This window comes from Myiozetetes cayanensis, unplaced genomic scaffold, assembly GCF_022539395.1.
Source record: "Myiozetetes cayanensis isolate MyiCay16 unplaced genomic scaffold, myiCay2020 scf5-8, whole genome shotgun sequence".
Lineage (NCBI taxonomy): Eukaryota > Metazoa > Chordata > Aves > Passeriformes > Tyrannidae > Myiozetetes > Myiozetetes cayanensis.
In genome coordinates, this window is record NW_026087742.1 from 47,737,732 (window position 1) to 47,753,825 (window position 16,094).

At 37.5% G+C, this 16,094-nt stretch overlaps 1 protein-coding gene across 3 annotated transcripts in view; it reads left to right on the forward strand.

The window, feature by feature from the left end:
- The window catches only part of FRY (FRY microtubule binding protein), a 234,590-nt gene that overhangs the window by 22,911 nt on the left and 195,585 nt on the right, over positions 1-16,094 (forward strand). For all 3 annotated transcript variants that reach the window (XM_050333591.1, XM_050333590.1, XM_050333592.1), the window contains exon 2: positions 6,044-6,221. The gene's annotated coding sequence lies outside the window, so the exon portion shown is untranslated. The remainder of the gene's footprint in view (positions 1-6,043; positions 6,222-16,094) is intronic.

The following is a 16,094-nucleotide window of genomic DNA, read 5'->3' on the forward strand; positions in this document are numbered from 1 at the left end:
TTAGTTGGGTAGATGTGGGCAACAGATAAATGTCTGCTTCTTCCAGCCCCAAAACCAAAAGCTTTACATTGTGCTGTGCAGCAGTAGCTGTTCTGAAGCAAGTTCCTGGTGTGGCATTGCACTCCATGGCTGGCTGAGTGGATCCCTGCTGCCTGGGAGGTGTTCTTCTCCCCTCTGCATTAAATACTTTAAAAAATGAAAAATGTAAGTTCTGTATGAATATAAATGGTCAACATCCCCAGCTTATTCTCTCATTGCAAGCTTATTCTCTCTGTGATACCTAATCAGTTTCTGGGTGAGTAGAGAAAGGGAAAGACTTTGAAATTGTGGAGGGTAGGAAAATCATTACATAGAAGAATTTTTTATGAACAATAAAGTGATACATGGCCAAATAGTTTTGGGTCATTTTGTGGGTTTGGTTCTCTTTTTTTCATACAACTGATGTTTAAAGTGCTGGTTTCCTTGATTCTTTCACAGAAAATTTATTTATAAATCTTAAAAAATAGTGTATTTTATAATTTTTTCTTAGTGTTAACCAGCAAAAAATTAGTAAATGAAGTTAATAATGTTACTCCTAAAGCTGTCAATAATAACTTTAATGTTTGCCTTCAAATTTTTTTTATAATTTAACAACTCGACACAAAGATACTAATGCTGAACCTTTCTCTGTAAGTATTCAAAATATCCTACTATTTTACCAGTAACTTTTTTAGTAAGATCTTATTGTAAGTGAAAAGATTGTTTCAGCATTCAATGGAAAGGGAAGATTAGTGCAATAATAGAGAAGTATTTACATGCTCTTTTGCAGAGATTGTGTTCTCTGCATGAATTATTTCTCTTTAATCATTATCATATTACAATCTCATAATTAATTACCAGTTTGGGAAATAGTTTAGCTGCTTTTGATTCACTCTTCTGTGTTGTTTGTTACCTCCTTTTCTTAGAAAGTTACCTTTCTCATGAAGAAAGTGGGTTTTTTCCACCTTCACTTCCCATTCCTGCCTTTCTTTTTCTTTTTTTCCCTCACTTTTAGTTGCAAAATCTGACTGGTGCAGTTGCTGTTTTGGACCCCACCCTTGGGGTTGCTAGGCAGAGGAACTTCATTGCGTAAGTAACCTGTTACTGAACAGGCTACTGCAGCCCTAACCAGCCACCTAATAACAGCCAAGTCTTAAAGGAAATAACGTCTACCATTTACTGTTTGGAACCAGACCTTTCAAACATGGAAAAAATGAAGTGTTGAATTTGTATTAAAATAACAAAACAGAATATAAATGCCGGAAAATAACTGTCAAAATAGTAACTCCTGAAAATGGAAAACGCAAGTGCTCTATCGCGTTTTTTTTCAATGTTGAGGTTTGGAGATATGGATTCATTTTGGGTCCACCTCTGGCTTCTGGACTGGTTAGTCAGTGACCTCAAATGAACTGCACAGATTTCATGAGGTAGTTTCTGGTTTGTTCTGTGCAATAAATATTTGACTCTAATAATTCCGATCATGACATTTCAAATCAAACTGATTTCTCCATCCTAGTTAAGTGGTAAAATGTAAATTACCCAAAGTAGAAGCATTTGTGTAAATATTTGAAATAAGGAAGTTATGCTTTCTGTCAAAGAGTACTACAAATTTGTTTGGCCAAAGTTTGTATGCATTTCATCATGTTTTGGAGATTGTTATCAGATGGATCAGTTTTTATTAGCGCCATCATAAAGTTGATAAACATAGAAGTATTAGAGAGAATCATGTGGAGATACATGTGGGAAAGAAGGGAAGCAGAGAGCATAGCCTGAAAGAGTGGTGAGACAATGGGCATGAATTTCAGGTGAGCAGACAGGATGCTGTGAAAACAAAACTAAGCAGATATAACGCTGTATAGAGCTTAAAGGTGCAAAATTAAGAGGCAGTGAGGAGAACATTTGCAGTGTCTGATGACATTTTTGAGACTAAATTTCCCCCTGTCATTAAGATCAGCTAAGAAAAGCTCTTTTGTTGGTTCTTTGGGTTCTGGCCAGTGTTGGCTTAGCCATAGGTAGATAAAGTAGGCAGTTACTCAACCATTTGCCTGTGGAAACAGCCAGACACCTCAGTAAGCCCTGCTTGTGTCCTGCCTTTCCTTTGGTTGTGGCTTTTCTTGAGTGGTGGTTCAAGCAAAGACTGTGAGATGGCCATGCAGCAGGTCTTTGCCTGCTGCTGCAGAGCTGGGCACAGGCTGCTTTTCTGCTGTTCTCACCTGCTGAGGGGACAGAAAGGTCAGGGCCACCTTGATAAAACCCTGGGCGGTTTTTCTCTGCAGCAACCCCTACCACCCTTACCTCCCTCAGTGCCTTGAAAGCTTCTCCATCTCAGGCCTCCTGCTTCCTCCTCCCTCTTCCTCTCCACTGCCCACTGCAACTTCACATCTGCCTTTGCAAAGCTCTGAGCCGGCTTTGCAAAGCAGCTGCCAGGCTCACTGGGTTAAGGGCCTTTGCTTCTGGAAATTACACCATCTGGCTGTGCACAGTATATGGAGTTTATATTTAGTTCACCTTGTATCTGGCATCTGGACTTTATTCCTGCATGCTTGATCGAGACCTGATTTGAGCACTTTCTTTTTCGAATGATGTTCTACATAATGTATGCATTGTTACTTCTCAGCTGCCACAATGCTCGATGCTCCATAAAAATAGTTGTTCTTTCTGTGGAGCTGTTGCTTCCATTGGTGAGAGCTGACCGTGAGATGCCATTTATTATCGGTGTCTGTTAGAAATATCAGACACAAAGAGTGCTTGTAAAGAACATTTTGCCATTGTAATTAGACAGATCAATTCTGAATACCTGCAAAGATGGGCTAATGCATGGCAGATCCAGCAGTACTGAGTATTCTGTTATTAAGCTACATTGTGCTATATACCTCAAGGTGCTATGCATAGGACTGGGTTGAGAGATGGGTTTATTTTTGCTTTTCATTTATGTTTTTGTATAATGGAATCTTAATCATAGCTTCAGGACCCATCAAATGATGCTCTTAAATGAGTACAGAAAGCAGCATGCTGCAGGAAGGCCAACAGAGGGTGCTGGAGTGATGCAGCTTTTACCTTCATTAGTTTTCGTTGGTTTCTGTAGAACAACGTGTATTTTGACAAACCTTATTTTGGGATGTCTTACTGTACAGCTATGAAGTTACTGCATTTTTTTTTTTACATTAAACATTATAATTTTCATACTTTAAAATTATTTTGTGTTATGAAGATTATTTCAGAAAGGCACATTAAGCAGTAATATTTACAAGAACAATGTGTACCCTACTTAGGGCATTTATTAATTTTCTTTACTGCTAAAGAGAGATAAAAGTAAAAATCCAGCTTTTTCAGAAGAAGTTGGGCACAATGGAGGTGTCAATTATTTCTCTGACTTTATTATTGCACATGTAGTGAGACTGATGTAACAAAACACAACAAAGATCTATGGAAGTCATAGTTTAGTGTAAATAATACCTGTGTAGAAATAACATACTTACCATGAAGTGGTGCAGGAAGGATGAATAAGAAGTTAGATAGTGTATGACAAATCATTGCATAACACTTGACAGTTAAACTAATTATATCCATACTGTACTTTATTTCAGGTTTCTCCTTTTTATCCTTGTTCAGGGTCTGCTTTCTGCTCAGGTTATAGAGGAGACTATGCCTTTTTTATACTGGACTGAAAAGGTGGTGTGTCTGCAAAAGTTTTTAATGTTTGGCTTCAGACTGAGTGCTTGATTCAGCTTGCTGCTGTTCTTTGAAGTAAAGTATGTCCATGAAAGTCAGTGTTTACACTGTGGCCTCAGAGTCTGTTATGGAAAGCACTTCCTTCCTCTCCTTCTGACCATCTTTCTCTCCCCAGACTTCAGGTTACCAGAGATTGAAAAGTGCAGTTTATCACATGGATATGCAAATCTAGATGATTAATACTAAAGCTGCAGTCTCTCAGTACTGCACAAATGTCATGTATGACAGATAAAATCCACTCTCTTGTACTGATGATCATAACCTGAAGTATTCCATGTAATTGGGACTTACTTTTATGAGTTTAGGACTTCATAAACCATTTTTGTTCAAAAATCTTATATGTCTGTTACAGCATCTCACAGACACTAGCAGACTTCTCAGCAGAGAGATGAAAAACTAGGGTGGTTTCAGGAACCGGTCAGATCTACTGTCTGTCACTTCTCATTTTCCAAACCAAAAAGTATCTAAAAAAGTGGGACCTTATCTTTAAAATGGTATAGATACAAAAGGATACCCAAGTTTGCAGAAATCTTGAAGGAGCAGATCTGAGCCAGAACTGCTGTCTCTCTCAATCACTTTTGACTCATGCCATAGTTCAGTATTCTCTTAACGTTCACAAAACTGAACTCTTGCATAAACACGATAGAAGAGAATTATCCAGACTGAGAGTAGTGCTTCTTAAAGTGTGGACAGAAGTACTATTGTGCTTCTTATGGACATCAGCTGTAAAGGGCTATCCAGAAGGACAAAAGCACTGAAAAATGAGAAATCAAAATGTATAAGCTATTTAATAATACATAAAAGTGGCAAGGGTAGTTCCTGTTGTCATGGGAAAGGTGGGAAGAGGAGAGAGGTTGTAAAACAACCCCTTATGAGACAGAAGACTACTGAGTATCATTTGCTAATATCAACTCTGTAGATCTTTTAATTACGTACTCTATCAAACATTTCATGGAGCTGAACAAGTTAGGTTGGAGTTAGACTGTCCTGTTTGCTGCCAGGGATCTGGAGTATTCAGATTGGGATATACTGCTCAAGAGACTGCTCCGACAACCCTGTGGTTGTCCAGACAGGTTTTGTCTCTGTCCTTGGAGGTATTAAAAAAGGCCCTGTGCAACTTCATCTCACATTCAAGTTATCAAGCAAGGCATCTTACTCATGTCACAGAACTATGTAGCATCATCACTCCTTGAGCTCACAGAGAACATTCAAACTGTCCTCATAGTAACAAAATTCAAGTTGAATTTGATAATTTGGCGTTAGGGGTCTCTGGGCGTATCCATCATGGCACAGCACTCCCCCTCCAAAGTACAGTACCCACATCTGCTCTCAGTGGTTTTGAACACAGACATGGCACTCTCAAATTCAGAGCCTTTGTGCAGTTGGGATCTGCTCAAAATTTTCAGCTTCTTTTGCATCATCACCTTTTGGAAAGGTATTAAAACCTAGGGCATACTGACAGTAACATGGCATCATATGATGAGCAAGTTGCTCAGAGGAGGAGAACCATTCCCATGCTTCTTTGCTACCATGACATGGGAATACAGGATGTAAACTTGATACACAATATGAACAGTCCTGCCATTCAAAAACCATCTCATATGTTTGGGATTTTTGGGGACTGAGAAGATTTCAGCTAGACTGGGTGTGGAAATGTTGCAATGCTAACTTTGTGCTGGTTCCATATAACATAAGAACAAATGTGCATAGCCTGTCTCAAAGAATGGCTATGGATGAATAACTTCTGTTTCTGGGCCTGCAGCTGTTTTGAACTAAGTTAAAAAACTGTCTGCTCCATGCCTGTATTAGCACAAAATAGAAATATACTTCTTCGTTTAATAGGGACCTTGCAGTTATACCCAAATGGTAAAAGTAGATTCCTACTCTCAGCAGGTGTTTTTTCTGTTGGCACCCATTCTGTTTACTTCTACTTAAGGAATAACTCAGTTTTTGCTGTTGCATATAGCTTCTGACGAAAAATTTGCAAAAAAAACACAACAAAAAGACTCTAGTTCATATTGTCAATGAAAAAACAAGTTGTAATTTAAAAAATTTAGATTTATATATAATTTTTTCCCACTTGTTTTATGTCTCTTTCAAAGAGCATGAACTCCTGGTAAGAAACTATGCAGTAATTCTTTTAACAGCATCTATTACAAAATGTTTCATAGATAAATACAAATTTTGACATCATGTTTTAAGACTTGGATTTTGTTTAATATTTTGTTTAATTTGGGAGCAGTAATATATCACGTTGTCCAGGTGACTGAAGGTTGACTGTTATTTTTCCTAGGTAGTTGTGATGGCTCACAGTGCAAAGCAGCGATCTCCAGGAAACAAAGAAGATATCCTCCAGTCTGCTTGCAGTTAAATGCATCTCTGCCTGAACTAGAAAACTACTGATGAAAATTACATTGCAAAATTAAAGTATTTAGAGAGATCATTACTGGAATCTGTTGCTTCAGGGAAAGGTAAGACTTTGCATTAATTATCTAGTCATTATGGATTTACACAAGATTTTTCTGATAAGAATAATAATGAATTTTATGTAATAATGCATTTCTTTATTGAATAAATGTGACAACTGTTATCCTTTTTTTAGTAAATAGTTCAGTCTTTTGCATAGGTGAAAAATGTAGAACATGCAAATTGGTATTTAGAAGCTCATATTTATGTAGTTTTAACTGAAAAGGATTGCGTGCATGAATTTAAATATTTGGCAATGGCAGGTTTTGGTTTCTTATGGTCTCCTTTTAAGTATGAATTGCAAAGCTATAGTAAGACCATCACATGTGACATGAGATCATGCACATACTTTACTATGAGCATTTATGGACTCTTTGTCCTAATGTTAGTGAAAACTGGCAAACCATTACCAGAAACTGAAGAAACTTGTGGGTTTTAACTAATCTGATACAGTGCAAGTGTTTAGTTAAAGCCTTCCTGGGACTGAAATTCCTTACAGAAAAGAGTTGTCTATTTTGGTTTTGTAAATGCTGATATGTTGTTTGAAAACAGATGAATAAACATTTTGCTCGTATACTAAGTTAAGTATCTAAAATAGCTGCAATTGCTACCATGCAATTATATGTCAAGGAACCAGGGGAAAAATAGCAATGTGAGTACATTACTGTCCTCTTTAACAAAACAAAACATTTTTTTCCTACTAGAAAAGGGGTCAGTGGGTTTTAACAAACCATTATTATTCTGTATTTAGTCCTTCTGCCATAAAAATAGGATTTCTTGTAGACAATTAATTTTGCGGTGTAATTGCCTGTAAGTCATTCCAAATTATGTTGTTAGCAGTACTTCTCCTGTAGTACTGGCTTCCATAGTGCACTCAATTTTGCTCCACTGGGGAGTGACATATTTTCTTTTGCTTTTAAAGAGCAGTGCTGTAAAGGCTCTTGACAAGGTCACAGACTTTTCTGAGTAGTTATTTTATTTTCTTTGTTGTTCGTTTAAATATAGATTTTTCTGTTTCAGGTTTTCTAAATTTTTGAATGATGGTTTTCAGTGCAATGGGACAATTATAATACTATTTATTGTTCAGCGTTTATTTTATTTTGATAAAGACAGTGAAGATCAAAACAAGTAGAAGGATGTGTTTATGCTGTAGAGCACAGTGATCTATAAGCGTGTGATATATATTCTAGAGCTGTATGATCACTATGAAGATGGTGATTTTCATTGCCTAGAGATAAGCTGTTCTGTACACCTTACAGCTGGCATGGAAAGGGCTCCATATGGCCGAGCCTGTAAGTTCAGTTGGAGTTAAGGCTCTAGGACACATCTCCACGGCAGCATGTGCAATTTCAGCCCTGTGTACACTTGGAACTTGCTGAAATTCCCGTGTCAGTCACTGAAGGGTGTAAGGCAAACATCTACCCCTTATAGGGCACTGCAGCCACAGGAGTCTACAGCACAATCTCTAATGCTCTAGACACAAGATTGAGCACATATTGTTGCACCACATGAGCCTGGAGAGAATGCCTGATGACTCTGGTCTGGAAAAGTACAACTATATGTAGTAACAACCTGTAAGATGGGAAATGCAAGAGCTGTTTCCTAGACTACCCTGCGATTGTAATTCTAGAACCTCCTACATCCCGGTTAAGCAAGCTCAGAAAATACTAGATGTGACCACTTCTGGATTAGTTTACCTGTTTTACTGTGCCTTCAAGCAACTGATTATACTAATGTTTCTCCTTCAGAAGCAGTTTAAGAAGATACAATCTCTCAGCAGTTAATCTAGTGGCTTCTGAGTGAAAATAGCATCTCATGACAGCAGGCTTCCCACTCCAGTGAATACAAATTTGGCATATTAGCAGGTGTCTTGTAAATGTCCTTGAACTCAGAGATGGAACTATGTGAATTTGCAAATGTATTTGTGGGCATTTATTTTCTAATACCAGACCAAATTATATGATGAACTATTGTGAAATCTCTTGTCTTTTACAGTTTAGAAAAGATCCCAGGGAACAGAGGGAATTGTTTAGTTCCATTTAACTAGAGCAGTGTTGCTTTTTAATTACACTGGTGGCATGTCAGAATTAGCAGAACTGAAGTCTGATGAATGTGTGACCTATTATCTTTTCAGAGATCTCTCAGGTTTTGGAGCATGACATTGCTGGCATCAGTGAGAAAACGCTAGAGATCATATCTGTTGCTATCATAAACACAACTGTCTTGTTTTCCCTTATTTATTGGAATACTTTACTGCAAGTTTATGCTATTTGGTTTATTTGATCTGATGATATTTTAATAGTATATTTGTCCAGCTGTAAATTGAACTCAATTAGTTCTGCGCCTCTGGCTTTTAGAAGTAACAAATGAAAACTGTCTATTTAGACCCAACAAGGCATGTGACAAGCTATCTGGCAGTAATCTAGGAATGCAGTTAAACATGTTTAATTATACACTTTATTTGCTAGGCTACGGTTTTAAAATTTTGCAAGGTAGAGACCTCGCAGGACATAAAAATTCAACCATTTTATTTTATTTTAGTACTTTGACTTCATTTATTGGAGTTTGAGAAACTCCATAGTTTCTTCACTTACTTAATTGTGTAGCCTGTGTTACATAGAAATTCCTGATTTTTATATAAGTTCTGATAGCAAGCATTGGTTTATTGAGTGTCAAAGAAAAGTGCAGATCCCAGCGGCTGTAGGTTCAGGAAGTTGTTTTCCATTTTGATCTCCGTTCTTGGGGATCGTGGCTCTTGGAAGAGTCCAATTGTATAACTACCTAAATTATGTACATATATACATGGATTATAGTACTTCACAAACTGCTGGATGAGATACTGATACAGGAAAGTAAATGAGAGATAGGTATCCAAGAACTGAGATGGAACACAAGTGTACCAGTAGTTAAAAAACAACAACAACAACCAAAACAAAAAACAACCCAGAGAATGAAGCTAAAAATAGACTCGTTTTGTTATTTTTAGGAATTCCTGCTGATTGCATAGAAATCACTGAACTTAAAAGGTCCTAACCACTGCTCAGTAACTTTCAAGCATTCATTCATTTTAGTCTAGCACAAAGATCCAAATGAAGCTGACACTTGGAATTTGGGGGAGGCAATATCATTTTTTCCTAATTAAAAATATCAGTGTTCTAGCTTGAAATCTGTTCTGGGAAACAGATCAGCATCATTCATTGTGTTGCAACCAAGAGTGTTAATATTTACTTGAATCAGGTAATAAAGGCTGATAAGCATTATTTAATATTGCCTAAGAGTGGATTTTGGTTTTCTTTTCATATTAAAGTACTGCATTAGTTCATGAAAGGGATTTATCAATATTAATTCCAGAAGAATTCCTAAGAATCTTTATAAGATGTGTGAGTGCTTAAATAATTTGGGTTTATCTTAACCTTTTTACTTCCTTAAAAGTGGAGGGGTGGCAAGGGGAAGAAAAATAGAAGTGGGAGACCTGCATCGGGTACTGAAAAAAATATATTTTTAAAAGTGTACTAGCATGAAAGATATCACAAGATAGGCAGCAATTCTTGTTGCAACAGTGAGTACTTAAAAAATAAATCACAAGATGAACAACAAAATCACACACAAGTATCCTGTTATTCCCAAAGTAAATATTTTACCAAATAGGTTTTTGATAAAAGGAACAAGATGTGCAAGGAACAGGATGTGATACATATCCAGTACAACATTTTAAACACATTTTAAATGTCGTGGCTTTTCCCTTGGTTATATTTAGATAAAGCTTAAATGGTTCCACTCAATGTTATTTTGCTTTGATTAAAACAGACAACATTTTACCCATGTAGGTGACTCATTTGGGGGCTTTTTTAAATATAAGCAATTTTTTCCTGTACATGTTCCTCCATATAGTAGAATAAGGAAAAGGCTTTTATTCTCTATTTCCCCCTATAGAGAGATGTGCTAAAAAGTCCAAAGGTACAGATACGCTCCTTTTGCTTTTAGTGCTGATGTGCTATTTTGGAATATGTGCTGACCTACTTTTTGTGTTTCCAGAAAGCAAGCTGAAAAATTTTAGCTTAGGTTGCAGACTGTGATTTATTTTACAGTGTGTTTTTGTACATACTTTCACATAGATATGCGAGCGTACACGCACACACACATTGGCTATTGTGGAGGTTGATGTACAGTAGCAAATCAAGATTGCCAATTTTGGTACAATATCAACAGTAATAGCAGCAGAAATCTGCTGCTAGACACCTTCCTTTAGATGATTTGGCAGGAAGATATTTCCAATCTAGTGGTGCCCTTATTTAGAGTTTCATCATAAGACAGAAAGTTTTCACTTCCCAACTTTGAATAAATTTGATACCTAAGTAGAAACATCAAAAATTGCTGTAAGAATTGCTGTAAGAATCTTGTTAATATATTTTTCCTGTTTCTTCAGCACTGTCTTAGACACTGGAAGATAAAGCCCCTTTGAATCTTTCGCTTTGACTCTGTGCATCATCTCTTTATATAGCACTCTGACCATCAAAGAAAGTTCAGCCCATTAGTTTGCCATTCCCAATTAAAATAATGATACATAAAGCTTGGCAATTGTATGAACAAATTAGAAGAGAACAAATAATGAGAGATGAAGCCTGCTCCTGCCCTCTGCTTAGGGCAGAAAAAATTTATCAGTCTTGGCAACTCTGCACTCACATCTGAGCTCTCCCCAGCAGAGCAGCTCTGCTGGTGGAAGAAAATCCTCTTTAGTTTATTGTGCTTCAGTCACGATTACTGTAGTATAGAAGGTCATCTCATCTATCCTGCATGAGCATTCAAAGTGTAAGCATCTGTAAGTGTCAGTAAAAGTCTGCAGGTAAGGGGGAAAAGACAATCTCCCCTATTGTGATACTAAACTATTGTAACTGGTGCCTTGATATTTCCACTTAAAAAAGACATATGAATAAGGGAGAGAGTTCAAAAAAGAGGCCTGTGGAATTTTTCAAGGTCTAGAGGGGGAAAAAGAAAGAACAAAACTTTTATACTCTATATGAGGTCTCAAAGTTCAGTTGTGTAAATTTATGGAACAGAATTTTGCAAGAGGAGTTGATTGTCATCCACAAATTCCTGTATTTTAAAAAACCATCTCAAAGCAAGGGATTTCTGAGCTTTATAAATAAAGACACCTTAATGTTAAAGCTGAACTAGCTTCGTCCAAACCCAAATTTTCTCCCAAGAGGGAAATATTAACGTGGAAATAGATGAGTTGTAGCACCTTCTACCAAAGAAAGAGGGATATTCCTGTCATTGTGGAACAGCACTCCCAGAAGCTAACTTTCTTTGCCACTATTCAGTATATTTAGTAGGGAGGCAGAGAGTATTCCCAACCCTGAATCAATGGCTCTGTCCACGGGCTTTCAGAGAGGTATGGGAGACTGGGCTCCCAGGCTGAAATTAGGCTTTGTTGTGTAATTCCTGTGAGTCCCCAGTACTTTCCAAAAGGCTGTCTTTAGCTATCAGGAAAATTTCTGCAGCTTCTGTATACAGTTAGTCGACCCTCACTTGCACTAATCTCTTGGGGTTTATGTGCCTGTGCTGTATTCTTTCCCATGGAAGATGAGTCCTGCTTGTTAGACTTGAGAAACGTATCCAGAAATCTCATTTCTCCTGAAGTGTGATCTGAACTTCACCCGTTTCTCCACATGCTTCCAATCTGTGTAGGAACCAAGTTGGATTTCAGGTTACTTAGGTCCCCATGGGACCCACTATTAATTTTCATCCTCTACAGAAATATTTCTTACGTTTGCACACTGTACCAAAGTGCTGTTTTCTTAATACTCTGCTTTTGGAGTCAAGACTTGGAAAGATAGTTCCCCAAATAATTTCTTCCACCTAAGAAAGACAGAACTTATGTGACCAGCAGTGTCAAGTGCCATGAGTAAGTCTGGTATTTTTTCATTTCTGTAGCTATAACTTGTTCTCAGATGCAGAGTCCCTGTATCAGCTAAATTTATACTGCAAACATGGCACTAGTGCTTAACTACATAAAATGTAAGGATAATGACTCCTAAAGCAAACTGATTGAAGGACTTACCTTACTGATATATATATTCCTGAAAATAATTAGTTTCTATACTGTTACCACTTTTTCTTGGATGTATGCATAACTGCAGAAGTGTTCAACATTGTATTTGCCTGTTCTAGAGACTGGTAACAACTTGACTTCCCAGAGATAAACCAGAACATAATATTCTATGCTATCACAGGCATTAATTCTTCGAATTCTTTTTGAAACTAATCTGAAATGTCAGGAAATTATAGATTATCCAAGCTATGTGAGGATACTGCAATAGGGCTGCACAGTCTTTGTTTGAGTATCTTTGAATCTGGATTAATTTCAGGATTATCATCCTGAGTCCTCAAAGTCCTAATTAGCCTACATATAGTCCAGCTGAAAAATTTATTGCTCCTCAATATTTTGCCACTTATTTTAATTTTGGGGTTATAAAACCTGGAACTGAACTTGGAAGAAGCAGGAAGATGATTGTGTTTCACATACCTCCCTTGACTGTGGAATGAATTACTGAAAGAGTTTAGTGGGAGTCTCCCTAAGTTTTGGGAGCATTGCAGGATTTATCTCCCTTGGCAAGCTTTTTTCTCTCTAACTAAACTCTTAATTGGCTTTCTGTGAAATAAATTCTCTGTTTCTGAAGCCCTCTATAAAGTTAACAGTAGAAGACATAAAGGAGTGGAAGGGTGTTTCCTTTTCTTGAGAGAGCTGAAACATGTGTCGATTAATGTTCACAGTCAGTGGGCAAACAGTTGTCTCAAAATATATACTTTCTACAGTGAATGTCTGACTTAAACTAGGTTATTGCACAGTTTCATTTAACACTAACACTGTGTGTTTCTCAGTTGTTTTCATATGTGTTACTACTCAGAATAAGGTTGTGTTGTCTGAGTAGAAAACTTACCAGTTGCACAGGTGACACTCAGCAAAGTAACTCTCCTTTTCTATTCTATTGTTGCAGATGATCTTTATTTCTTATTTCCATTGTGTACAATAGTCTGTGTGTATGTATATATATATGCATTTATATATATATACACATATATATTTATATTTGATGTTTATCTGGAGAGCCTTGGGCCCCTGCAGCACTTTCAGCAACACAACCCCTAAAGGGAGCATCTGTTAAGCCCATGACCTCTTTTGTCAATTTGCCTGTATTAGGGAGCTTGCAAAGGAGACACAATTACTCTCTTCTGTTAATACTGTTTTGAATGCATTTACTGTTGTTCTTGCAAATTAATTGTCAAATTAGTCTGAACTGTAGTTAACTCAGGCCAACACATGGTCACAAATAATCTCATCAGAATTTTTAAATGTTTTTCTAATTTTTTCTTGTTCTGCTTGTATTAGTAGTAACTGTGTTCACTGAGGTCCTAATCTGAATATTAATGGAAAATTGAATAATCAGTATACATATGTACTGTTTTATTAATCAAATTAAATGTCTTTGTCTATATATCTATACAAAATGCACAGGCACGCTCCCTGAAATTTAACATAGTTATATAGGTTATATAAATTGTGTCATATTTATAGCAGTGTAATAGAACATGATGTTTTTTCCAGTTCTGTCCAGGAACAATGTTTTGAGTATGATTTAGAAGCCGTCTTGTCATGCAACTGATGCTTTAAGAAGTCTGAGAAAAATAATCAGTAAAATTGGGAGCTTTTAATGTCATTGTTTAAAAATGTAGTGCTTTTATAACTAGTTGGGTTCTCATACATCTTCAGGAAACAAGGTGGACAAAAGAGTTCCTTAAAATATCTCTGACTTCAGATAAGTCTGTACTTTCATTCTTATTCTTCCTTTTGTGCTTTTTTCCTCTCTTTTTCATTCTTGGAATTTTTCACTTCCCTTAGAGCTTGCTTTAGGAGTCAGCCCCTGCTTGTTCTTGCCAAGCAGTGCTCACTGCTGTTCGGGGCAGCACCATGTGTCAGTTACTTACTGTTGGCCACTACTTCCTGTGGTTTGGAGACCCTGAGTTTCCTCACATCCTTTCCATTTTCTGATTTTTTTCATATGCGTTCTGGTTGTCCTCTTTTATCTCTGAGTATGGCAGGAGTGGAGGGGGGAAATTTACATGTTATATTCAAGTAGCTGTTCCTTTCCTTGCTCTCTCTGTTTCCGTGACACTGCAAGAGGAGCTCCAGTCTGCTTCTAAATCCACATTTATGAACTTGTGTAGAGAAAATTTGCCTAAGCCATTCTCATTTTGCCCAGGCAATGCTTTCCTTACTGCAGATGGAAGAGGGAGAGGGGAAGAAGAGAGGCATGCAGAGAGAGGGAATAAGTCTCCACACAGAAAAATGCTTCTATTATGAAAGAAGTATCCTCCTGTATTGCAGTGTTAGATGCAATAAGTGGGCCTTATTAATACTGTTCAAATGCAAAATAAGTATTTATAATAAAAGTAGAGTTCTTCCCCTGTACTCAGCACTGGTGAGGCCACACCTGGAGTGCTGTGTCCAGTTCTGGGCCACTTAGTTCAGGAAGGATATTGAGGTGCTGGAGCAGGTCCAGAGAAGAGCAACGAGGTTGGTGAAGGGACTTGAGCACAAACCCTGTGAGGAGAGGCTGAGGGAGCTGGGGTTGTTTAGTCTGGAGAAGAGGAGGCTCAGGGGAGACCTCATCACTCTCTTCAACTACCTGAAAGGAGGTTGTTGTAGCCAAGTGGGGATTGGTCTCTTCACCCAGGCAATCAGCAGTAGGACAAGAGGGCATGGTCTTAAACTGTGCCAGAGGAGGTTTAGGTTGGATATTAGGAAGCAATTTTTTACAGAGAGCGTAATCAGGTCATTGGAATGAGCTGCCCAGGAAGGTGGTGGATTCAACCGTCCCTGGCGGATTTTAAGATGAGACTGGATGTGGCACTGAGTGCCATAGTCTAGTAACTGGTGGTAGTGGATCAAGGGTTGGACTTGATGATCTCAGAGGTCCTTTTCAACCCAGTTGATTCTATGATTCTATGATAGAGAAGTTTGGTGTTGTACAATTAAACATGGGCAAATCAACTATGGAAATTTTGTTTGTAACTGGAGTTTTTAAAGATTATTTACACATTCAGGCATTCAGAGTAGCTGGTAAGGATGTGTTCTGATGTTTCTAGAGCTTTGGCCTCAGGTGGAATACCTTCATTTTCATATTGATTGCTCTTGCAGTTGGGACAGTTTTATAAGTAGTTCTAAGGAAGCTGAAACACAGCCACTGATATAGGGAGCAAATTGAATGTTTCACTGGTACTAGAGAGACAATGAAATTAAGTCAAAGTGTATATAAGTCTGTTTAGTGCACTTCCCATGAAAGGGAATGTGCTTAAAGCATGCCAGACAAGTCACTTTAAACCCATTTCTGTGTGGCAGGCATCAAGAATATGCATGTGGTTCTGATTCTCCTGGGAGTGTGACAGCTAGGAAGGAGGATGTTTTGCTGATTGAGGGAGATGGAATGCATTTTCTCTCTTAGACAAAAATTTAAGATGCTTTTTTAAAGACCACTTTTGTCTCTGGAGAAAACTAACGGGTAGACTCACACCTTGCAGTTTGTGTGCTCCTTTGCTGCTGTAATAGATACCTGTATGATCACTAGATGAAACTGAGAGCACTAATTTAGGGAATCAGATGAATAAACCTAGGTTATATTTCTCTCACTATATGAGATTAATCCGCATTTGTTATATTGTTACTAAAACTCCAGAATTAGGATAGCTGAATGTGGCTTTTCTATTCAGTTCAATGTGCTTTATGTGAAAATGAAATAGGTTTTTTTGGAGAACACGGAGACTCTGGAAACCTACAAACTCAGCATATAATCAAGTATATTCTGAGCTGCTACTGAAAA